We start from the raw sequence: 25,090 nt of genomic DNA, 5'->3' as shown, positions 1-25,090 counted from the left end.
GTGGTAACTCTTAAAACATTTAATTTAAAAAGGAACAAAATGAGGGGGGATATTATGCCATAGAAAGTATTATTAGTGCTGCAGAAAGAAAAATTAGGGCACATTTTGAGTGAATTCTCAAATCCTCCTCTATTTCATTAAAAAATTATGACATGCAGTCTCCCAAGATGGCCACCAGAGACAAAAGAGCCCAAATGTAGCCCAAATATCACCCAGATGTAGCCCAAGTATAGCCCAATGACAGAATGTCCCAGAGTGTTTAAAAATCAACTAGAGTGCTAACAGTCCTACTTATTACAAAGGTATGGCACATCTGAAGCCATCTTGATTGGAATAAAGTGGTAACTCTTAAAACATTTAATTTAAAAAGGAGCAAAATGAGGGGGTGTATTTTGCCATAGAAAGTATGATTAGTGCTGCAGAAAGAAAAATTAGGGCACATTTTGAGTGACTTCTCAAATCCTCTTCAATTTCATAAAAAATTCTGACATACAGTCTCCCAAGATGGCCACCAGAGACAAAAGAGCCGAAATGTAGCCCAAATATCACCCAGATGTAGCCCAAGTATAGCCCAATGACAGAATGTCCCAGAGTGTTCTAAAGAACAACTAGAGCGCTAACAGTCTTACTTATGACAAAAGTATGGCACACCAGAAGCCATCTTGATTGGAATGAAGTGGTAATTCTGAAAACATTTAATTTAAAAAGGAACAAAATGAGGGGGTACATTTTGCCATAGAAAGTATGATTAGTGCTTCAGAAAGAAAAATTAGGGATCATTTTGAGTGACTTCTCAAATCCTCTTCTATTTCATTAAAAATATTCTGACATGCAGACTGAAACATGCACTTTGAATACCAGCAGCAGACTTTCCTCGTGAGCAGTAGCTTTACTACAGTGATCTAATAAGCAACTAGAGTGTTAACATTCAGAATTTATCGCAAATGTGTGACACATCTGAATGCCTTCTTGATGGAACCAAAGTAAACAAGCATTGAAAATGCAATAGATCTCGCCCTCGTTTAAGTTAAAGCCATTCTGTTTGTAATGAGGTGGCTTTTTAGCTTTGCTTTTATTAGTGTTTTTTAAACTTTCATGTAAATAACATGCATCTGTATGCATATATGTATATGTATGCATGCATTTATATTAGTATTTATATAGATATACAGATTATATATGTTTATATATGTATGTATATATATATATATATATATATACATACACATACATATATATAAATGCATATGCATATATATGCATATTGTATATGTGTGCGTGTAGAGAGAGGTAGAGAGGTAGAGGTGTAGAGGTAGAGAGGTAGAGGTAGAGAGGTAGCGGTAGAGAGGTAGAGACTAGTAGAGAGAGAAGTAGAGAGAGGTAGAGAGTAGAGAGTGAGTAATAGAGAGTAGAGAGTGAGTAGTAGAGAGTAGTAGAGAGCAGTAGAGAGAGTAGCAGAGAGTGAGTAGTAGAGAGTAGTAGAGTGAATAGTAGAGTGAGTAGTAGAGAGTAGTAGAGAGTGAGTAGTAGAGAGTAAGTAGTAGAGTGAGTAGTAGAGAGCAGTAGAGAGTTAGTAGTAGAGAGTAGTAAAGAGTGAGTAGTAGAGAGTAGTACAGAGTGAGTAGTAGAGAGTGAGTAGTAGAGAGTAGTAGAGAGTGAGTAGCAGAGAGAGAGAATAGTAGAGACTAGTAGAGAGAGAGTAGTAGAGAGTGAGTAGTAGAGAGTAGTAGAGAGTGAGTAGTAGAGTGAGTAGTAGAGAGAGAGTAGTAGAGAGAGAGTAGTAGAGAGTGAGTAGTAGAGAGTAGTAGAGAGTGAGTAGTAGAGAGTAGTAGAGAGTGAGTAGTAAAGAGTGAGTAGTAGAGAGAGGGTAGTAGAGAGTGAGTAGTAGAGAGTAGTAGATAGTGAGTAGTAGGGAGTGTGTAGTAGAGAGAGAGTAGTAGAGAATAGTAGAGTAGTAGAGAATGAGAAGTAGAGAGTGAGTATTTGAGAGTAGTGGAGTAGGAGAGAGTAAGTAGTAGAGAGTAGTGGAGAATATTCCAAAGTTTGGCACAGCACCACTTGCACCATAAGTCCAATCAAATCATATCACTTAGAGTCCTTATTGAAGCGCTGAATCTTGGTTTATATTCAAATGCTTTTATTTTCCTTAAGTTTATGTACCACAGCCAGCCGAAACGTTTCGTTCTGTACAACAGAACTTCTTCAGGGTTTCTCTTATTTCCTTCAAGTTATGTCGGTATCTGTAATGACCGGATTTTCCGCTTAGATGGAATCCGCCCCTAGGGGCCCCTCCAACCCAGTCAGAACGTAACCACCTCTCTCCTTAGAACATATTTACAATGAATATAGATACATATATGTACATCTCACACCTAAGGACAGGGGAATAGCAATAAACATGCATGGGTTTTCTATCATATCTTATACATATCAGCTAGTCTCGCGGCCACTCCGACCCAGACTAATCTACCCTAGGGCAGATATGACACACAATCTGGCGTGTCTACACATGGGCCTGCAGTCCCAATGCTCTCACTTACACTCGGTTCACAATCCGGCGAACCTCCACGTTGGTCTCCCCCCCAATGCTCTCACTTACACTCGGTTCACAGTCCCGCGAACCTCCACGTTGGTCTCCCCCCCAACGCTCTCATTAACGCCGCATATCAACGACGACCACTTTCCTATGAACACCTATGGGAGAAACTTCTCATTTATCTACTTGGGATAAGACTAGGACAATGTGAATTTAGTATGTTTCTTCTAATTGGAATATGTACCTTCTGTTCCCGACATCAAAGGTCCCCTCGCTTCCTATTGGCTTGATCACTCCTTACCTGATCGGGATTTCACATCCGTTCATGCAAACAATGCCAGACAACAAAGATCAGTTACCGCGATTGAACAGGAACACCAGGCACATGTTGGTTCACAATAAACCAGGGTATTTATTGACAATAATTACAAACACAATACTATGCAATATATATATTCTGCAAAGGAAAGGTAAAGGTAAGAATGAATTAAAGAAAGGGCGGAGATCACCTGGTTAATATGAAGTCGGGGCTCGGCAGTCATCTAGGTTCCCTTCTCGTCTCTGTGTCTTGGCTCGTCTCAGAGTCACACCCCAGCCGTCACAAGTACACGTCTGCACCGCTAGGCTCAAAGTCGTCTGCTTCCCTCCAAGTCACTGGAACCTTGCTGGTTATTGGCTACCGTGTCTCTCTCTCTCTCTGTTTCTATGCGCTCCGCGCTATTTCTCCTTCAAACTTTCTCAGAGAGTCTCGGTGGTAAATCTTTCTCAGACTTCAAAGATGGCGACTGTCCGCCGAAGAAAATAATTAATGGCAGAGATGCTAACGGCTAGCTGCCGCCTATGAACTAACTCTCTCTCTCTCTAACACCTTCGCTAATATCAAAGCCTGTTCCTTCATGGAAAGTTACGGCCAGTAACCTGCCGCCCACCAAATTCTTGTACCTCCCCGTACCAAGGACACGTTCCCAGCCGGCCGGCCTGAAGTTGTGTCTTCGGAGTGGAGAAAAATACATTCCTTCGATAAGGGCCAGCCTGAGCCGGTTCTCTCCAAGCGAACAACACCTTGAAACTAAAATATTACACTTGACCTAGAAAGCCTCTCAAGCTACCAGGCAGAGAGCAAGATGGAGTCTGTCCCGTTTAAGGCCTACAGGGCCCAGAATACGTATAACTCCATGGAAAATATCCTAACACACTGGAAAAAGGGTGGATCATGACTAATACTTATATATCTACTCCCTAGCTTAAATTCGTAAGCCCTACTCTAAGAAAAGGGGTACGAATATACCCTACCATGTCTCCCAGAGAGGTCCTACTTATAGTCCTAACCCCTACACTATAAGCCTGATAGACTGGAGTCATTCTCCATCATTCTCCCTCCAAAAAGGGCCGGAAAAAGTCCGTCATTACATTACACCCCTTGACTCCAGTCTATTAGCTATATTCTATAAAGAGCTAACATCAGTGGAGGAATAATAAGAAACAAAACTAACAGATTTATATCTCTTGCCAATTCTACAAAATTGTAGTAGGGAAGGAATACACTGAAGAAAGCAGCAAATAGCTATTAAAATACAAATGGAAACAATAATCCCCCCTAAAATCTGTCGTAAAGAATGCAAGTCAGGTAACCAATTAAAGAGCCAGTCGAACCAGCCCTGATCAATATGCTGTCTAATTTCTGCAGTCAAGTCGTGGAGTCTGTCAATATGGGCTTGGATTGATTTAGAATGGTCAGACAAATTAAAACAGCAGAGGCCTTCAAAGTCAGAACAATCATGTCCATGTTTCAGCAACAAATAGTCAATCGCAGCGCGATTCTGTAAAATGGCTCGTCTTTCACCCTGGGCATCTAATAATAAATCAGTTAATACAGTCGAGGTGTGGTTAATTGATTTAACCATCCAGCAAGCCATCTTGCCAATGGTTTTAGCATTGTAAACAGCCAGCGCCGGGACACCAATAATAGAGAATGCTAAACTAAGATACTCCGACTTAGAGTAAAGATGAACGGAGGAATCACAGTCTTCTTGCAATGTCATAGAGTCTCGTACCATACGGGAATGGGAACCAGGGTGTGAGGAAAACATTAATAAGCTCAGTCTAGTGATAGCACACGGACCTCCTGTAACATTAGCAGGAATATAGGGCCAAGAGGTATTGCCACAGGAAAACAACCAGCCATTAGGCAACAACATAGGACGAAAATAGCTAGGAACAACTAATAAACGTTTACATGTCATATTATTTTTAACAGAAATACATGAACTCGGAAGTCTTCGTAAACAAAGCAATCGTTGATGAGCAGAAAAAGTCGTGGCAGCCTGTAATTTTAAACGTAGGCATTCCGAAATCGCTTTAGGATCACAAGTAAAAATAAAACACAAGTCGCCCTGTGTAATATTATAGGTGGTAATTCGGGAAGGAATCGGAAGGGCAGAATCAGAAAGGGTAGAACATAGAGGACAAAATTCATGGGCGGGAAAATCGCCCAAAATAACATTAGGACGGGCACTTGACATATTGAAAATATGCTGTAGAGTCTCAGTGGAAGCAGGGACAGCAACCAGGCAGGTCGCTAAAATATCAGTCACAGATCTCATAGGGGTAAGACAGAAATGTGGAGAGTTCGTAACCCTTTTTGCAAGGGTGATCCAGAAATTCGCGGAGGCATCCCACGCAGCGAAGGAACGCGGGACTCGGGTTCTCCAATCAACCGAAGTCGGTGGGTCCTCTCCTCTCCCGGCGTAGCAGACCAAAAGGAGTCCAACGCCGGCACATCCTGCAGCAGCAGTCCAGAGAATGATCTGAAAGAATACAAACACAGGCCTTAATCATTCTCGTAAGTAACATTTGTCAGCTGGGACAGCTTCCCAGCTATCTTTCCCTGGCTTCATTACCAAAATGGTGTTGTCATGACCGGTCGCAATAACTTCAGCCTGCTCAGGGGGATGTTTCGGCGATTGCACCCATATCTTAGCTCCGGGGTTATCAGAGGAGCCGAAGCCCTTTTGGCCACGTGTCGTTAGCAACGTTGGGGCAGTGCCTTTCTTAATCTCACCACTGAAGACAGGCATAATCAACAATTGAGCAACGCGGTCAGACTTTTTGAATGATAAATCAACCTCACTGCTATTAAGCAGAAGGACCTTAATCTCTCCCTGATAATCGCTGTCAATCACTCCTCCAAGAACTTGGATACCTTTTAGGGCAAGGCCCGATCTAGGGGCAATCAATCCAAAACTACCGGCAGGTATACAAATACCAACGCCAGTCTCAACAATGACTCGGTCTCTGCCTTTTAGGACAATGTCATCCATAGCATGCAGGTCCAAACCTGCAGAACCTGGGGTCGCTCTGCATGGAGCCAAAGCTCCGGGGGTAATTTCCCAATACATCACGGATTGAACAAGGGTATTCGGTTTTGCATCAACAGCTGGAGGAAACAAACGCATTAAAGGAGATTCAGCATGCAACAAAGGACGATTGTTTAGAATCAACAATGCCTGCATTAAAATATCCCTCCATTGTTTGTAATGTTCGTCTGTTAACTTTCGCAACTGATCTTTTAACAAACCATTCATTCTCTCAATCAATCCCGCAGCCTGTGGATAATATGGAATGTGAAATACCCATTCAATGTTATTTTCCACACAGAATTCCTGCACCAATCTTCCACGGAAATGGGATGCATTATCAGATTGAATTTGAAATGGAACACCATAATATAAAATGAGTAGTTCCAAGGTTTTGATAGTATTAATTTGGGTAGCATGTTTACACTGGAAAGCGACCAAAAGGCCACTATAGGTATCAACAGCGGTACAAATGTATTGACAATTCCTGCTCATAGGGAGCGGGCCAATATAATCAATTTGCCAAATTTGAGCGGGCAACTTTCCTCGATGTAAATGGCCCTGAACAATGTGAGGCACTTCTTTCTTTCTAGAATGCTGGCAAGTGGGACAATGCAGAATGACATCCTTGATCAAATGTAAAGGAATATGAATTCCTCGGTCAATAGCCCACCTGCTAGTGGCTCTCTCTCCAAAATGTCCCGCTTTCTGGTGGGCCCATTTCGCCAATCCCGCCAAATCAGAATCTTGCATGTCCACCACTGCCTCAGAAATTTTAGACTCTTCATCTTCAATATTATGAAAAAACTTGTCAAGGGAGTCTATCGGGGTATGAGCATCTACGTGAAAGATTGTCACAGTACTCTGTGGGAGCAAATCCCAAATTTCTTGCCATAATTCTTTTCCCCACAGCTCCTTTGAATGCAATTCCCAATTATGAGAATGCCAAGTTGGTAACCATACCGCCAGTCCATTAGCAGTGGACCAGGAATCAGTGAAAATATGACATGTGCCGGGTAATTCCTGTTTCAAAACTTGGTAAACTGCATACAATTCAGCATATTGGCTACTCTTTCCATCACCAGTGGTACTCAATAATTTCTTAGTAACCGGATTATACGACACTGCTTTCCAATGTCGTTTCTCACCAATGAACCTCGCTGAACCATCCGTAAACCACACATGTCTTCTATCCTCCACGGACAGATCATCAAATGATTTACCCCACTTGACAGGAGATTCCTGCACTACAGGTACAGAACAATCACTTTCAGTCTCGTTCGATGGCGCCTGCGCCACTCGCTCATGCAACACTGCCACGCCTTTCGGACCCACACGTGCTCTGTCCTGAATGTACCATTTCCATTTAATCACACTCGCCTCTTGAGCATATCCAATCCGATGGGATTTTGGCGAACTCAAAACCCACTGCATTATAGGAATTTCAGGTCTCAAAATCACAGCATGACCTAAAGTCAATTGCTCGGTATCCACCAGAGCCCAGTAACATGCAAGCAACTGTTTTTCAAAGGGTGTATAACGCTCACCAGCTTCAGGTAACTTTTTGGTCCAAAAACCTAATGGTACTTTTTGTCTGCCCTGCTTTTGCCATAAGCTCCAATTGGCATATGGACCTTCCACGGACACATTCAAATCAACATCACCGTCGCTCACCGGCCACAGATCCAAGGCGTACTGAATCGCTTCTTTCGCCAAATTAAATGCACTCTGTTGTGGTTCTCCCCATTCAAATGCATTCTTTTTCCGAGTGACTCGATATAATGGAGCCAAAATCTGACCTAAATGAGGAATATGTTGACGCCAAAAGCCAAACAAGCCAATGAAGCTCTGAGCCTCTTTTCTATTCCTTGGAACTGCAAAATCTAAAATCTTTCGCTTCACTTGTGGAATCACTTCTCTGTGACCTTCATGCCAATTAATACCTAAAAATTTTACATTTTGGGATGGACCTTGTAATTTATCAGGATTGATTTCCCAACCTTTTGTTCGTAAACAATCAAGGATCTGGTCTAAATGAGACTGTACCTGATCTTGCGTCTCACTTTGAATCAAAATGTCATCTATATAATGGCACACCTGTATTTGTGGATTCGCGGGCACCTCAGACAAATGCTCGGCCACCAGCCGGTGACAAATCGTGGGACTATGTACATAACCTTGAGGAAGACTCCGGAACGTCATTTGACGTCCATTCCAGGTAAAACTGAATTGTTCCTGACACTCGGGGGCAATGGGAATTGAAAAGAAAGCATTAGCAATATCAATGGACGCATACCATGTACCTGGATGCTTCTGAATTCTCTGGATCAAAGTAACAATGTCTGGTACTGCCACAGCTAAACGAGGTGTATGTTTGTTCAACTCTCGATAATCAACAGTCATGCGCCAAGAATTATCACTCTTGCGCACGGGCCAAACGGGATTATTCCAAGCAGAAGTAACCGGAGTTATAACTCCTGCATCAACCAAATCCTGAATTGTGGCACTGATCTCTTCATGACCACCTGGGATACGATATTGTTTCTGAGAAACCACTTTTGTAGCTTGGGGAATTTTAATGGGGGGCATCCGTAAACGACCAACCCGTACGGGTCTGGACGAAATGTAATGCTTAGTTCCAAATTGGTAACAGCCATCATCTAAATGCAAAGTCATTCCTTTCAAAATGTCAATTCCAATTATATACTCCAAAAGTGGTACGACTAACACAGAATATTCTCTACGGGGAATCCTACCAATTTTCATCTCAAGTGTAGTCTGCACTGCGGGGGTCTCTTTCCCACCTAAACCAGTAATTGTGAAGAATTGTCCTTTGAATTTCCTTGCTTTACCATGAATTAAAGTGGCCTCCGCTCCTGTATCTACCAATGCTCGGGCCCTTTGGATATTACGATGTTTCCAAAAAATCTCAATATCGACATAGGGTCTGTTGTCTCTGTGAGCCCACCTACGTACTGGAGCTTGACCTACTTCCTAGTCATTTTGACTGCGTTCCGCTAGCCAGGACAAATCAGGATAAATGCTCTCATGTTTCTTGGGTATCAGAATTTCCTGTTCATATCCATCTCCATTACGAAATGGATTTTTGTCATTCACATCGTACTGTGAATTACGATCAGCAAGCCTGTGACGATCCTCCCTTCTCCTCAGCTCAGGGGAATAATCTCTCTCCTCTCTATATCGGGTGGAAACACGATCATCTCTCCCCCTTTCTTTTTCCCCCTCTCTCTCTCTCCCTCTCTCACGATGAGGGGACACATCACGATCAAGACGCCGGTCACCACGGCGATCAGAATCCACACGACGCCTCTCATCACCACTGTCATCAGAACCACGACCACAATCATTCTTTCGAACACGACGGGCACCCTCCTTCCGATCCAAACCACGCTTACGGAAAATATCCCACAAGCGATTATTAGGCTCCCCATCGATATCTTCCCTCTTCACACCATCAGCCAAAAGAGCCAGAAACATATCACGTCTAGAGAACTTATAATCTCCAGCAGTACGACCTTCAGGACGAGATGGTCTCTCAGGTGTGAACCATTCACCCAACTCACCAAGCTGACGAACCGATTCAAGCACCGCAGACAAAGGATTGCCAGTCTGATTAATCAACAAAGTCATCATAACCTGCTTGTAAGCAACAGGGGACGAACGGATAATGCGATTGCGCACAGATGATGTCAAAAGACCGTCCAACAGTCTGTCAGAAGTACTGAGAAAAATAGCAGTTTTCATCACCTCCTCCTTCAAGCGTTGCGACGCATCACGCAAAGTGTACCACGGCTTGTCATTGACAGGCCAATCAGATTCAGTAGGATATTTATGGTTACAGCCATCAGACGCAAGCTGGAGCAAAGTAATCTGACCAGCACCATTATAGTTCCGAAAATGATCTTGAATCGTAGAGTCGGAACTCAAAGAGCAAAACCGTAAACAATCAACAGCATCGAGCATAATACCGGCAGCGCCCAGTTCATAAAAGCGCACCATCCACGTAAGCAAAGCCTCACCAGGCCGTTGACGAAATCGTTGTAAAATGTCACTCACCTCCTGTTGGGTAAAGTCTTCAATACTATCCAGGGCAACACCACCCGGATTACCAGGAGCTTGTTGTAGTTTGCGACGAAACACAGGATGAGCAGAAACCTCCGGCAGAGCTCCCGAAGAAGCCCCGTCCTTAGATTTAGAAGGACAATCAGGGTAAGACATGTCATTGGAACGGGAAGAACGACCACGGTCGCTAGACTTGACATCTTTGTCACAAGAAGCAGATTTACAGTCACGTCCGGAGCGAGAAGACTCGCGCGTGTCAATCTCCTCAGCCGAGGAGTCAGAAGCATTAGAATCCCAGATATTACCATCCCACTCATCAGGGTTCCAATCAAGTCCAGCTTTCGCCACGACCAATCGCACCTTCCGAGTAGACACCCGACCACGACGATGTTTGTATTTATACCGCGCAATGCGAACTGCAGCCCGTTCGGCTATAGTTTGATAAGTTTCAAGTTTGTCGGCAAGCAACTTATTTTGACACCGCAATAAAGTATGCGCATTCTGCAACTCAACAACCTGTCCTTCCATATCCTTACTTTGCTTTTGCAACTGAACAAACCTCTCATGAAGGATCCGATACGCATGGAGTACAATCCAGCCTCTGCGTCCCAAAATAGGAAGCTCATCACCCTTCACTACCGGAGCTTTCTGCAAACAAGAAACCACATCAGCAGGCTCCGCCTGCTCCAAACAAGAAATCCAATTCTCACTCAAACCAGTAGAATCGGCCCACTCGCGGGCCAAAGCCTCGTAAGGCGTAGACTCCCAGCCGGGAATCTGAATAGGCAGTTTGAAAACAGAGCCTGACTTTTTCGAAAACATATCGATATACAAAAAGAAAAATATATACACAATATAAACAACAATAGACACGTACGAGCTGAGCGCAAACCAACAAGAATAAAACAATACAGAGCACACAGGCTTCGTAAACAGTTCGTGACGCCAGATGTAATGACCGGATTTTCCGCTTAGATGGAATCCGCCCCTAGGGGCCCCTCCAACCCAGTCAGAACGTAACCACCTCTCTCCTTAGAACGTATTTACAATGAATATAGATACATATATGTACATCTCACACCTAAGGACAGGGGAATAGCAATAAACATGCATGGGTTTTCTATCATATCTTATACATATCAGCTAGTCTCGCGGCCACTCCGACCCAGACTAATCTACCCTAGGGCAGATATGACACACAATCTGGCGTGTCTACACATGGGCCTGCAGTCCCAATGCTCTCACTTACACTCGGTTCACAATCCGGCGAACCTCCACGTTGGTCTCCCCCCCAACGCTCTCACTTACACTCGGTTCACAGTCCCGCGAACCTCCACGTTGGTCTCCCCCCCAACGCTCTCATTAACGCCGCATATCAACGACGACCACTTTCCTATGAACACCTATGGGAGAAACTTCTCATTTATCTACTTGGGATAAGACTAGGACAATGTGAATTTAGTATGTTTCTTCTAATTGGAATATGTACCTTCTGTTCCCGACATCAAAGGTCCCCTCGCTTCCTATTGGCTTGATCACTCCTTACCTGATCGGGATATCACATCCGTTCATGCAAACAATGCCAGAAAACAAAGATCAGTTACCGCGATTGAACAGGAACACCAGGCACATGTTGGTTCACAATAAACCAGGGTATTTATTGACAATAATTACAAACACAATACTATGCAATATATATATTCTGCAAAGGAAAGGTAAAGGTTAGAATGAATTAAAGAAAGGGCGGAGATCACCTGGTTAATATGAAGTCGGGGCTCGGCAGTCATCTAGGTTCCCTTCTCGTCTCTGTGTCTTGGCTCGTCTCAGAGTCACACCCCAGCCGTCACAAGTACACGTCTGCACCGCTAGGCTCAAACTCGTCTGCTTCCCTCCAAGTCACTGGAACCTTGCTGGTTATTGGCTACCGTGTCTCTCTCTCTCTCTGTTTCTATGCGCTCCGCGCTATTTCTCCTTCAAACTTTCTCAGAGAGTCTCGGTGGTAAATCTTTCTCAGACTTCAAAGATGGCGACTGTCCGCCGAAGAAAATAATTAATGGCAGAGATGCTAACGGCTAGCTGCCGCCTATGAACTAACTCTCTCTCTCTCTAGCACCTTCGCTAATATCAAAGCCTGTTCCTTCATGGAAAGTTACGGCCAGTAACCTGCCGCCCACCAAATTCTTGTACCTCCCCGTACCAAGGACACGTTCCCAGCCGGCCGGCCTGAAGTTGTGTCTTCGGAGTGGAGAAAAATACATTCCTTCGATAAGGGCCAGCCTGAGCCGGTTCTCTCCAAGCGAACAACACCTTGAAACTAAAATATTACACTTGACCTAGAAAGCCTCTCAAGCTACCAGGCAGAGAGCAAGATGGAGTCTGTCCCGTTTAAGGCCTACAGGGCCCAGAATACGTATAACTCCATGGAAAATATCCTAACACACTGGAAAAAGGGTGGATCATGACTAATACTTATATATCTACTCCCTAGCTTAAATTCGTAAGCCCTACTCTAAGAAAAGGGGTACGAATATACCCTACCATGTCTCCCAGAGAGGTCCTACTTATAGTCCTAACCCCTACACTATAAGCCTGATAGACTGGAGTCATTCTCCATCATTCTCCCTCCAAAAAGGGCCGGAAAAAGTCCGTCATTACAGTATCCTATTGTCATATAACTAGATATTTCTTCCAAATGTTAGACGAGACGTAAGTACATTCTTATTCAAAGTGACTAGGTATCAATTTTACCCACACAATTCGGGCAGACTTGAGTAATTTATAGCATCCTCAAAGTCAGTCTTTCAAAAATTCCAAAGTATAGGACATGATAATCCAAATCCAAATGTTTCTCAAGAAAAGTAATTTTCAATCGTTCGGAATATCGGTGTTTGGGCAGATATGACCCAGGGACCCCCAGTATGCAAGGGGAATTAGTCCCCCCTCTGCAAACGCGCCACTGGCCTGCGTTGCAGAGAGGTGTAAAAAGGGGCATAGCCTCATTACACCTCTGTGCAATGCAGCCCCCTGGTGCATACTGGAGGTTCCAGGTGGGCTAGTTGCCCCAAGGGACCCCTAGTATGCAAGGGGAATTAGTTCCCCCTCTTCAAACATGCACGGGGGCCAACTAGCCCACCAGGAGCCTCCAGTATGCACCAGGGGGCTGCATTGCAGAGAGGTGTAATGAAGCCACACCCTTTTTTACACCTCTCTGCAATGCCTCCCCCTGGCGCATACTGGAGGCTCCTGGTGGGCTAGTTGGCCCCCAGGGACCCCCAGTATGCAAGCGGAATTAGTCCCCCCTCTGCAAACGCGGCTGGGGCTGCGTTGCAGAGAGGTGTAACAAGGGGCATAGCCTCATTACACCTCTGCAATGCAGCCCCCTGGCGCTTACTGGAGGTTCCAGGTGGGCTAGTTGGCCCCCAGGGACCCCCAGTATGCAAGGGGAATTAGTTCCCCCTCTTCAAACATTCACGGGGGCTGCGTTGCGGAGAGGTGTAAAAAGGGGCGTGGCTTCCTTATACCTCTCTGCAATGCAGTCCCCTGGCGCATACTAGAGATTCATGGTGGGCTTTCAGGTCTTATATAGTTAGGAATTAGCATTAAAAAAACCTTTGAAATTCACTGCAAAAAAACTAGGTTTCAGGCCTTATATAGTTAGGAATTAGCATTTAAAAAACCTATGAAATTCACTGAAAAAACCATAGGTTTCACACCAGTTATAGTTAGGAATTAGCATTTAAAAAACCTATTAAATTCACTGAAAAAAACATAGGTTTGACACCAGTTATAGTTAGCTGGAAATTTTACTGACATAAAACCATTGAAATTCCCACGTTATAGTTAGTTGGACTCACTATAACTTGCGTGCCTGCAATGCACTGCTGATGACGTCACATATTACATCACTCATGACATGGTTAGTGACATCACTCATGACATCACTGATGACACCATCCTTGTGACAGAGTGTCAGACCTCCTTTCAGTGTAATGTAACCCTTGAAACACATATTCAAAAATAGAAACTAAAATGTTCAAAAAAATAGAGATACCTATACCAGTTACAACCAATTCAGTAATACCACCATCTATATACACATCCACTCATTCACCAACAGTTCTATATAGTCACTCATACATATATTCACTCATCATATGTAGTGAAACACCTATACATCCTGTTACACACCGACAGTCATCCAAAAGTTACTCACACACATAATCACACATGCAAATAAACTATTGAACATCCATTTATTTGCATATACAGCTATACACACACTACCACCTTACTTCTAAGGAAACTTACACATACTTACTCTCTTAAACAATCACTTATAGAAACACATACTTATTTAAACAAGAACTCTTTCAATCTCTCACTCTCACATATACTCACTTATATACATCAATGCTCACATATACTAGATTAAAACATATGTAATTACTGATAAAGACACTAGTGAGACACTCATTCACTCACTAACACACACCTATACACACTCATCCACCCATACAGTCCTGCACATATGCTGTCTTCAAAACACATACAAACAGTGAGTCAGTCATTGATGCATCTATGTGCTAAGTAACACCCCCACCAAACCATACACACACTCATACTGATTCTAAAAAAACATCTAATAACCCATATACACACACATGTAGCTACTCACCAACCCATGCAGCCACTTATACACAAAGTGAAACACTGATACAAACATTTAAATATTTAAACAATACTCGCTAATATATGTATTCACTAAGATACACTTAATAAGCCAGTTAACCAATAATTTTTTTTTTTTAAAACATCCATTAAGACACTTATTTAAACATTTATTCATCCATCGACCTTTACATATACATATATAAAACATATTTATTTTTTAGAAAGACACACATTCACTGGATGGTGTCATCAGTGATGTCATGAGTGATGTCACTGACCATGTCATTAGTGATGTAATATGTGACGTCATCAGCAGTGCATTGCAGGCGCGCAAGTTATAGTGAGTCCAACTAACTATAATGTGGGAATTTCAATGGATTTATGTCAGTAAAATTTCCAGCTAACTATATTTGGTGTCAAATCTATGGTTTTTTCAGTGAATTTAATAGGTTTTTTAAATGCTAATTCCTAACTATAACTGGTGTGAAACCTATGGTTTTTCCAGTGAATATATATATATATATTTTTTTTTATCAACCTGGATTATTTAAACGCTTATATTTAACCCAAGTGGGTTTTTGCAAATAAATTGTTTATCTAATAAAGTTGTTTGAATTAACAAAAAACCTGTTATTTTCTGTTTGATTGTGATATCAAGGATTACATTTATTGGGAACTGAATGAATTACGGTTTAGCCCACTGGGGCGAGACTCACGATCAAACATATAAGCGCTTAAATAATCCAGGTTGATAAAAAACATTGTTTTATTCAGTTATATCAATTAAAGCAATCTGTTGTGATCCAAAAGAATCTTTAAACAAACTATTCTGAAATTGCGCCACAATTGAATGCAATAGTATGTTTACTATGTCTATCATTACAAAGTGTAATAGAACCATGTACCTTTAAATATGTGAAAGTGACTTGTGCAATTTACCCGTGAACAAGCAGTGAGGTTAACTGCGAAACGCGTTGGCCACCCGTTGCTGTAAAATAAATACAGTTGAAATTGAGGCCACAGCACCAGTGAGTTCTATTTCTCGCGTACTGGACTTTGTTGGGATCTCTCTCTCTCTCTATATATATATATATATATATATTTATAACACTTTAGCAACCACTTATTAATCACTGTTTGAAAATGTGGAAAATATTCTTAACTATCAGTGATCAATACATATACAAATACGAATGAACATGTAATGTCATCCCACTAGAGGGAACTTATTAGTTTATAACACCTTAACCACTTATTAATCACTGTCTTAAAATGCGGAAAATGTATGGTAATGGGCAAAAGGTAATAAGTTACACTTTGTAAAATACCAAAAAACTACATCTCCCAGAAAGCATTGAGGCACTGGTAACCCCATACAGGAAATGATGTAATGTATGCATTCAAGTATATCAGGGAGGGGGAGCCAAGTGGTCGGTTGATCGTGAGCAAGGTATTTGTAATACCGAAACGCGTAGATCGGAACATCTGCCCTTGTTTGTGGAATGTAATGAAAAATTAAAAAATCTGCAAAACTGACCTGTGGAGTGCGACCCGATTTGTTCCTCTCTGGAGGAATAGTGGTGAATGTATTAGCAGCGTGGTTCAGCTGCAGGGCGCCGTACCCGTTCTGAGCACTGCACGAGCAGCAAATGGAACCAACAATGGAGAATATATATATATATATATATATATCTATATATATATATAGATATATATATATATATCTATATATATATATAGATATATATATATATATCTATATACATATATACAGATATATATATATATATATATATATATATATATATATTATAGACATATATATATATATATATATATATATATACACACTCCTGGGTAGAGTAACCAGTGTGCCCACGTTGAGTTTCCACTTCAATCGCAATGCAGAGTACGTCCTGGTTTGGGGACACGCTTAAAAGGCACTCAGTTTGCGAGGCCATCTTGTTTTCTCTGTTGTGTTCATGGTGCTGGGCATATTTTTAGATCTTCTGTTAATTCTTTCAATCCTCTGCACTCCTAATTAATTTACCCCTAATTTTTATTTATTACATTACTTGTAAAAAAAGAGTACATTGTACTCTTTTTATTGTTAGTTTACTTCCTTTGTATTTCCTTCCTTCCTACTTTCCTTCCTGCCTTCCTTCCTTTCTTCCCTCCTTCTTTCCCCTGTTTTTCTTCCACTCCCACCTGGTACCAGGTCAGAGCAGAGCAGAGGGAGTTGTGGAGGGTAGTGGCGGCGCCAGGAACCCCTGAAATGCGAGCTGCTGTCTACCCTGCGGATGGTGGTGCCACCAAGTTGTGCAGCCCCAGGCTAACTTTAGTAAGGTAGAGGTGGCAGCACTAGTTTTCTTCATGCAGCAACACTTGACCTCCGTGCTGGCAGCAAGAGTCAGGCCTGGCAGTGGGTATCTCCTGGGGAAGCATCAGCTGCACTGGAGGAGGGTGCGCTGGTGTGTGCGGTGCCAGGTTCAGCGCGCCTTTGCAGAAGATGATGCACCGCCGGGTGGATATTCTGTACCGGGAGCCCGGCCTGCTCTGCATTGAGATTCTGGGGCTCAATGAGTATTAATTATCTGTTGTGTTTCTGTTCTACAATACTAAGCATACTGCTTACACTCAGAGGTAAGTTATGTTTAGTTTATGCTAAGAATATTATTTTAATGTGATCCAGTTTCAGCTAGGTAGGTGCCCAGTGCTACCTAATCGTAATCATTGGCGCTCACTTTGGCTGAATAATTTAGAAGCCATTGCAGACTCTTCTGTCCTCCTGTCTACGTGTGGGCGGAGTTGGCGGAGTGCCACTTTGCGGAATTCCACGTAGTTGGCTAATAACTCTGTGGAATTCCGCTCCGCACCACCCCCTGCTGCCACCCACCCTGAGGCCGCCGCAGACTTACCTGGTCACGCTGGTGCTTCCATGCCCTGACCGGGCTGTCCTCCTGGCTGTCTCCTCTCTCCACCCCAGGCTCGTCCCGCTCACCTATGCACAACATCTTTCTTGGGGGGACTGCGCAGGCACGAGCATGCGCAGTCTTTCCAAGAGTTGCGCATGCAAAGTCTTCCCAAGAGTGATGTAGAGTGTCCAGGGAGTCGTACGAGCCTGGACTGGAGAGAACCTGAGACCGCCAAAAGGAGGAGGACAGCCCGGGCAGGGCAAGGAAGCACCGGCCTGACCAGGTAAGCCAGAAATCGGGGTTGTGGCAGGGCATACTCCGCTATGCCACAAAGTCAGAGTTTTTTGCTAAACTTTGCGTTCCCAGCAGAGAGTGGGGTTGACAAAACTCTGCATACTCCACTGGCGTAGCACAGAATTTTGTGCCCTGGGTTACTCCTGTCACCACAGTGAATCAATGATATCACTGAGTTAGCGTTCTCTGTGACTTTCTTTATGTGACTCATACAGTCCCAGGCTATTTCACTGTGATGTGTAGCATACATCCAGGCACTGCAAATAATGGTGACTGAGTTGGCCCATGAAGGGGGTGGAGAAATGAGAATAGAATTAGCTCCAAATGTAGGGATTTTAGGATTAGTATGGTCAATTCAATGTTCAGTTCATGGACTCAATACTAGTACTATAAGCGATCTGTTTTAGATAAGTATAATGTAACTGCATTTGCCTGTCATAATAATTAAGTGGAGATTAACTGTACCATTACTCTATTTTTTTTATCTTCTTCATTTCTTATGTCAGCACCCAAGGCAAGAAGAGTGGCAGTGCAGAGGTGGGTCCGGGAAGAGCTGGGAGGAAGCGCCGACCAACAGCACTGCTGCTGAGGGCTCTGCTCAGCCTAATAAGTCCTAATATTATTATTATTATTATTTCCCTAATGTTGGGTTTATGATTGTTGTGGGCTTGGGGTAGAATCTTGAGGTATTGGAATGTTGGTGCCTGGTTCCAGGACGGTAGTTGCTGCCTTGAGCCTGGTGTTGCTGGTGAGAAATAAAGTTGCTCTGACACCCTTACCTGCCGTCTTCCTTTCATTTGGCGATGAGGATGGGACATGAACCCACGAGGGCAAAGCACAATGGATTTGCTCTTTTACCTTTGCCCTCTACGTTACTTTTAAATTTTGCCTTGTTTATTTTTTTATACTGTCTCCAATTTTTCCAATTCCCTTATCCACTTTTTGTTGCATTGTAGTTATCCCTGCATTATCTTTTTTTTCTCCTTATTTCATGGTTTTGTTTTGGTAACTAACTTTTTCCGGTCTGCTCTAGTCTTTAGTTCACTTATCTTCTGTTTTGCTAGTTATCTTTCCCTCTCCCCTATATATCTTGTGGTACTGTATGACTGAGAACAGATTTTTGGTACTCTACTGTCTACCATATTTATTTATTTATTTATTTTTGAGTTTATATAGCGCTTGAATCACTCCGCCAGGAGTATCTCTGCGCTTTTGACCGGTAAATCAACAGACATACTGAGGAGAAGGGAGTTTAGATTTCATTTTTAAATAAGATAGTTTTTAGTTGTTTGCGGAACGTTAGGTGCTCTTTGCATTGTCTTAGAGCCAGGGGAAGTTTGTTCCACAATTTAGGGCCCATAGTAGACAGAGCTCTACCTCCCTGTCTAGCTCTTTTGACATGGGGAACCACCAGGAGGAGATTGTTGCTTGATCTAAGGGATCGTGTTGGAACATACGGAACAAATCTCCGTTCAAGACAAATGGGTCCCTGTCCATTCAAGCACTTGTGGATCTGGCAGCATATCTTAAACTTTGCCCTTTGTCTGACTGGGAGCCAGTGCAATTGTTCAAGGAGGGGTTTAGAGGCAGTTCTAGGGGAGGCATTCAGAACAAGGTGAGCTGCTGTGTTCTGAATGACCTGCAGTTTGTCTAGCACTCCTTCGTTGGCAGATAATAGCAAACCATTGCAATAATCTATCCGACTCAGGATAAGTGCTTGAACGAGGGTTTTTCTTACTGAGTTAGGTAAGAGTGGAAAGATTTTGCAGAGCAGGCAAATTGTGTGGAAACATATCCCTGAAATATAGCTGGTATGCTGTTTTAGTGACAGGTCTTGGTCGAGCCGAATACCCAAGTTCTTCACGACCTGTTTTGGTTCAGGGACTGCTCCAAGCTCTGATGGCCACCATTCAGGAGTCCAGAGTATTTTAGCTTCCCCAAATAACATGATCTCCGTTTTGCTGACATTACATTGGAGATAGTTGTTAGCCATCCAATTCGCCACTTCTTTCATGCCAGACGAGAAAGAGTTCCTGACCTCAGCGGAAAGGGTTTTGAAGGGGAACAGGAGCTGTGTATCATCTGCGTAAGATACGGGGACAAAGCAGTATCTACGCAACACTCCTGCCAGGGGTGCCACATAGATATTAAAGAGCATGGGGCTCAGACATGAGCCCTGTGGCACCCCCTTAGAGATCCCAATTCCCGCTGAGCGATATGCACCCAAGGTGACTCTCTGGGTGCGATCGGCTAGGAAACTCTTTAACCATTCAAGGGCTTTGTTCTTAAGGCCAGCGCTCGACAACCGTTGAGTCAGAATGGAATGAGACACGGTGTCGAACGCTGCCGATAGATCTAGTAGAACCAAGATGACTGAGAGGCCCTTGTCTTGGTAGGCGTGGAGATTATCAGTAACAGACAGCAAGGTAGATTCTGTACTGTATTTGGGGCGGAATCCTGATTGGGATTCATCCAAGGCTTGTACCTGTTCAATATGTCTGGACAGGTGACAATTGACATGTTTTTCTATAACTTTCCCCAGGAAAGGTAGCAGAGAGATGGGTCTTAAATTTGTCAGGTCAGACCATGGTAAGGCGGTGTTTTTCCTTATGGGTCTGACAAGAGCTCGCTTCCATTCCTTGGGGACAGTACCTGAGGTGAGTGAAAGATTTATTAAATCTGTGATTATTGGACTTATTTGCTCATCCAATGTGGGCATTAGTCAAGCAGGGATGGCATCCTCTGGACTTCCACTTTTAATCATAGATTAGAGATTAGAGGCCCAAGTAAGCTAGTACTTTAAATGATATTCACAATGTATGTTTTGTCAAGAAGGCTTTCTTTTTCTTGCTCATGCTCTAACAGTTAACAAGAGAGTGGCCATGGTATTGACCACCCCACCCCCAATGCTGTGCTGTGTAATTTATATATACAGTATACCAGCAGTTTTCAAGACAGTGCAGCGCGGCTGGCAGTTATGACGTCCCATTGCATTTGCCAGCCAACACCATATGTTTTTCATTTACAATTATTCCACCCCTTCATTGTGCTTCAATGACTCAGTCATCATGACTATTATGGGCTATAGCTCTGCCCCTCTATTACAAAACTTGTTATGTTGGCTTCACTACCTGCTAATCTAAGATTGTCAACCAACCAAAAAATGCCCTGCAGTGCTAACCAAACGGTAGTGATGTATTTCGGGTTGTATTTTTTTGATTAAAAAAAAGGGGAGGCGTATCTGGGAACTAAGAATTTTAAATATAATATTTTTCTTCTAGCCACACAGAGTGCCAGTGCCACACAAGTGGCGCTGAAGGAGGAGATGGCGAGTCAGCTGAAGAGGGAGAAGCGGCTGCAAGGACAGGCAGTGGTAAATCACATTGTATGCTTATTGACAATAACTATTATACTCACTAGCCACAAGGGCGTTATCAAGACTGGTGATCTTGAACCCCTCGCTTTACCAGCTGCAGTGGTGGTTGAGTTATGGCCGCTACTATCTGCAACTCAGCAAAATTTTACATCATGAGCATTGATGGCTTGAGGGAAACGGGAAAGGATGGGTGAAATAGTATATGAGTGAAAGGATGTGTGGGTGGGTAAAAGGGTGTGTGGGTGGGTAAGGGATGGATGGTTGAAATAATGGCTGAAAGAAAGGGTGGATAGTGAATGGATGGATAATGGATTGTACATTTTGGTGAAATGCGATGAGAGAAAGTAAAGTTTAAATCATGGTGACTATGGGTAAATATAGAAGCATAAAAGGATGAATGAAAAATTGGATTGCTTCTATGAATAGGCAAGAGAGGTTTTCTGAAGAGGAGAGTGCTGCTCACCTACTTTGCTTACTTTGTTTTATGGTTATCAAAGCTAAGGTTCAAAGTGGGGGTGTTTTTTTAAATGTTTGTTCTATTGCCTTGACTCACTGTATTTGTTAAGCATGGCAGATATGTAGCCAACCCATCATCATTCTTCACCCCACTCCCTGCCCATGGCATTTTGCCACCCAAAGCCGAAGTGCAGTATGGTTCAATTTGTGACTGCAGTGTTGGCTGTGTAATGTGTGTCAGCTTCTGTTAATGCAGCATTTACAAAGTTTTCAATGCATTGCAAACTGAACACACGAGGTGTGTTTTCCTTTGCCCACTCAATCACCTCTTAGTACTTAACTCTTTATTCTTTCCTAAGTTCTTCCGTCCCAGTCTACCAAAGAATTTACAAATCCATTCTTGGCATGTGCCACATTTGACGGCCATGTGAAGTGATTCCAAATTTCATGGTTTCCCATAACAGGTTTAGTTTACGCCTATTCAGATTCTTCCCTTTCGACTTTATCAACTACAGTGACTGAATAAGCCAAAGCTTAATAGTCACATGATGAATCGATGATCGGTGGCATCCCTATAGTCTACATCAAAAGCTATACTCTTACCAGCCTGTTACCTCTACTGTTGCCTGCAGTAGAGTAAGTTAAGATTTATTTCCTTACTGCCCAGAGTATAATTAGTTGAAAATAAATTGTGGTGGTGGGTGAGGCCAGTGAGTAAAATGGAACTAAGTGCCTAATTCGATTTCAAGTTTGGCAAATGGGATGCTTTGTGGCGAACATCCCAAATAAAATCTATGTAGCCCATTTCTTTCCCTGTAGTACAGTGCATCATTTCCCCCAATGTCTACTTACCGCAGACAGGATAATATCCACATTTTATATGAGAGGTGTGTGATGTAGTATTTATTTATTATTCAACTGCCCCTTTGGAGTAAGGGTACAAAGTGAAAGACATTTGGAGATGAGCAGGACCATTGGAATTAAAGATAGATAATTGTTAACTACAGCTGCCCCAACTGCAGACAGTAGCAAGATTCCCGACTTGATAGCTAGCATGCTTCCATTAATTTAGCAAACTCAACTTGTACACCATAGTGCATAATGTCTTACTCATTAATAAGAGGTGATTTGTTTCATTGGTCCACTCAAAGTGTCTATTTAATTACTAGAAAAAATCTTTACAAGAAAAAAAATCACTTTTTTGTAATCCTGTGTTATTCTGCCTTAATACTTTTCTTCCACACAGTCAGTGCTTTTTAATGTGATGCATATGTGGTTAAAACATCATATTGGCCGTGTGATGCTCCTAATCATAATCACATCACATTACAATGGCCCTGTGGGCCATTGTAATGTGCAGCAATGTACTGCTACTGCGCCACCTGCTAATTATACACAATTGTTTGCACCAAACATTATTTACAATTTTTCCTTTTTATTTAATTTTTCTTGATATAACTACTCTGCAGGTCCACTCCCCAGGCAGGAGATAGCTGTGGTGTATCCTGCAGTGATTGGGCCATATGGAGAACTGGCGTAGCAGGATAGAGCAGAGCCTGGACCAGCTTCGGACACAAATGAAAATAAGCAATTTTTTAAAACATTTTTGTTTTGGTGGCAGGGGCTTGTTGTGAGTGGAGAGGTTGGGAAGTGAGTTTGGACTGTTTTCATTTTATTTGTTGGTCATTTTCATGGGCATTGGTTATGGAATGGTGATGTGTTAATTTGTTTGGGGAAGGAGGTGGGGCTGTTGTGGGTGGAGAGGATGGGGTTGTTGTAAACAAAATAAAGGGGAAATTATATTATATTATATTTCAGCACTATTAATGCCTGAAATAGTTTAATTGTGTTTTACTTTTACTTTGCACTGCTGCCTTTTTGCACAGCTTGTTGTTGAAAAATCTGCTCATTAAAGTGTATACCAGTTAGTTAAACTCAGAGATATACCTCTATAGCTATTTTGACCATTGGAGGGGGGGGTATTGCTATGACCTATATTGCCTACAGCTACCTAGGTAAATGATTACTTTTCTGCAGTAGCAGTTAGTTGCTAACTTACTAATTTAGCTAGTTTACTTCACTCAATAGTTCTCTTACTTGAATATAGATGAAGCAATAACAGGGTGGGCATAACAACTTTACAAGCAGGGTCCCACTTTCACCCAGGTGATCTCCAACTGTAGGATTAATTGAAAAGATTATCCATTGCAGGCAACTAAATGGAAATAAAAACATTGAGTTTGTGGGTTATACATTATATCACACCTTTACAAAAATTGAGACCAGGCACAATATCACACATATGAGAGTGATAGAATAACAACAAATAGCAATAGTAACTTTTTCTGAGCAATGGGGAGCTAGAATTTAATTAAAACTAAAGTTACAACATTTTTGAGTCATGAATAGTGGATGCAAAGCCTGGAGTAGACAAGGTTAAGCGTTTACACAACACAAGGTCTGAATGATGATGCTGATGACTGATGTTCTTCGATATAAAGTAAGGATCACATTTATGCATGGGTGGGTACATGGGGACAGTGTGGGCAATTACTTAGGTAATAGAAGATCCTGCAGTGAGTTGGTGTCACTTTCACCACATCTGCCGCACCGAGTGTGTGATCCATTCATTGTGTGAATTAAGTAACACCTCAATTAATCACACAGTACCGGAGAATTGGGTCGAGGGTTTGATTACAGATGGGAAAGGGGATTTCGGGAAAAGTGTGACAAAGACAAACACTACAAAAGGACAATATTCATCTGGGCGATAAGCAGCACACCATCATCATCAATCTGTTGTGGAAGGAAACGAAGGAAGGAGTATGACACAGTACAGTTAAATGTAAAGTTAAATACCTTGCAAACAGTCCTTCTGCCCAGAAACCCAAGTTATCAGATCTCTAAATGTTCTGTCTCCTAGGTTTGAAAAATCAAATTATGGAGTAGTGAACCCATCCAGTTCTAAAAATATGATTGTTAAAAGAAAAATTATACTGCATTGCAAAATTGGATGTGCATTTTCATACTTCTCTGGAAGGCCAATCACTCTAGGGTGCCTGTCTGGTCCGGTCCTGTAGGCAAGCAGGAGTGCTGAGCTCAGACTTTCCCTTTCATTTGTGCAAGAGACAAGAAGGTCTGCGGATTGCAAGCAGGCAATAACAGCAACCCACTGTGGCTTAAAAGTGGTGCTTCGGTTTACTGGGACATTTTAATCACCAACTGTGCAGCCCTACGGCTGAGGGAAATGTAGTGATGTAACGTGGACGATGCTGGAAATATTTGCCAGAGAAAGCAGTATGGACTAGCACTTGGATGCTAGCAGAAACAAAGTTGGGGCTTCTGGGGTATCGAGTCGGAAGAGGGTGGGGGCAGACAAGGAGGAGAAAGCCGGGGAGGTGGA

The sequence above is a fragment of the Lissotriton vulgaris genome, unplaced genomic scaffold (assembly GCF_964263255.1).
Source record: "Lissotriton vulgaris unplaced genomic scaffold, aLisVul1.2 SCAFFOLD_283, whole genome shotgun sequence".
NCBI lineage: Eukaryota > Metazoa > Chordata > Amphibia > Caudata > Salamandridae > Lissotriton > Lissotriton vulgaris.
Note: the sequence above shows the minus strand (reverse complement) of the source record.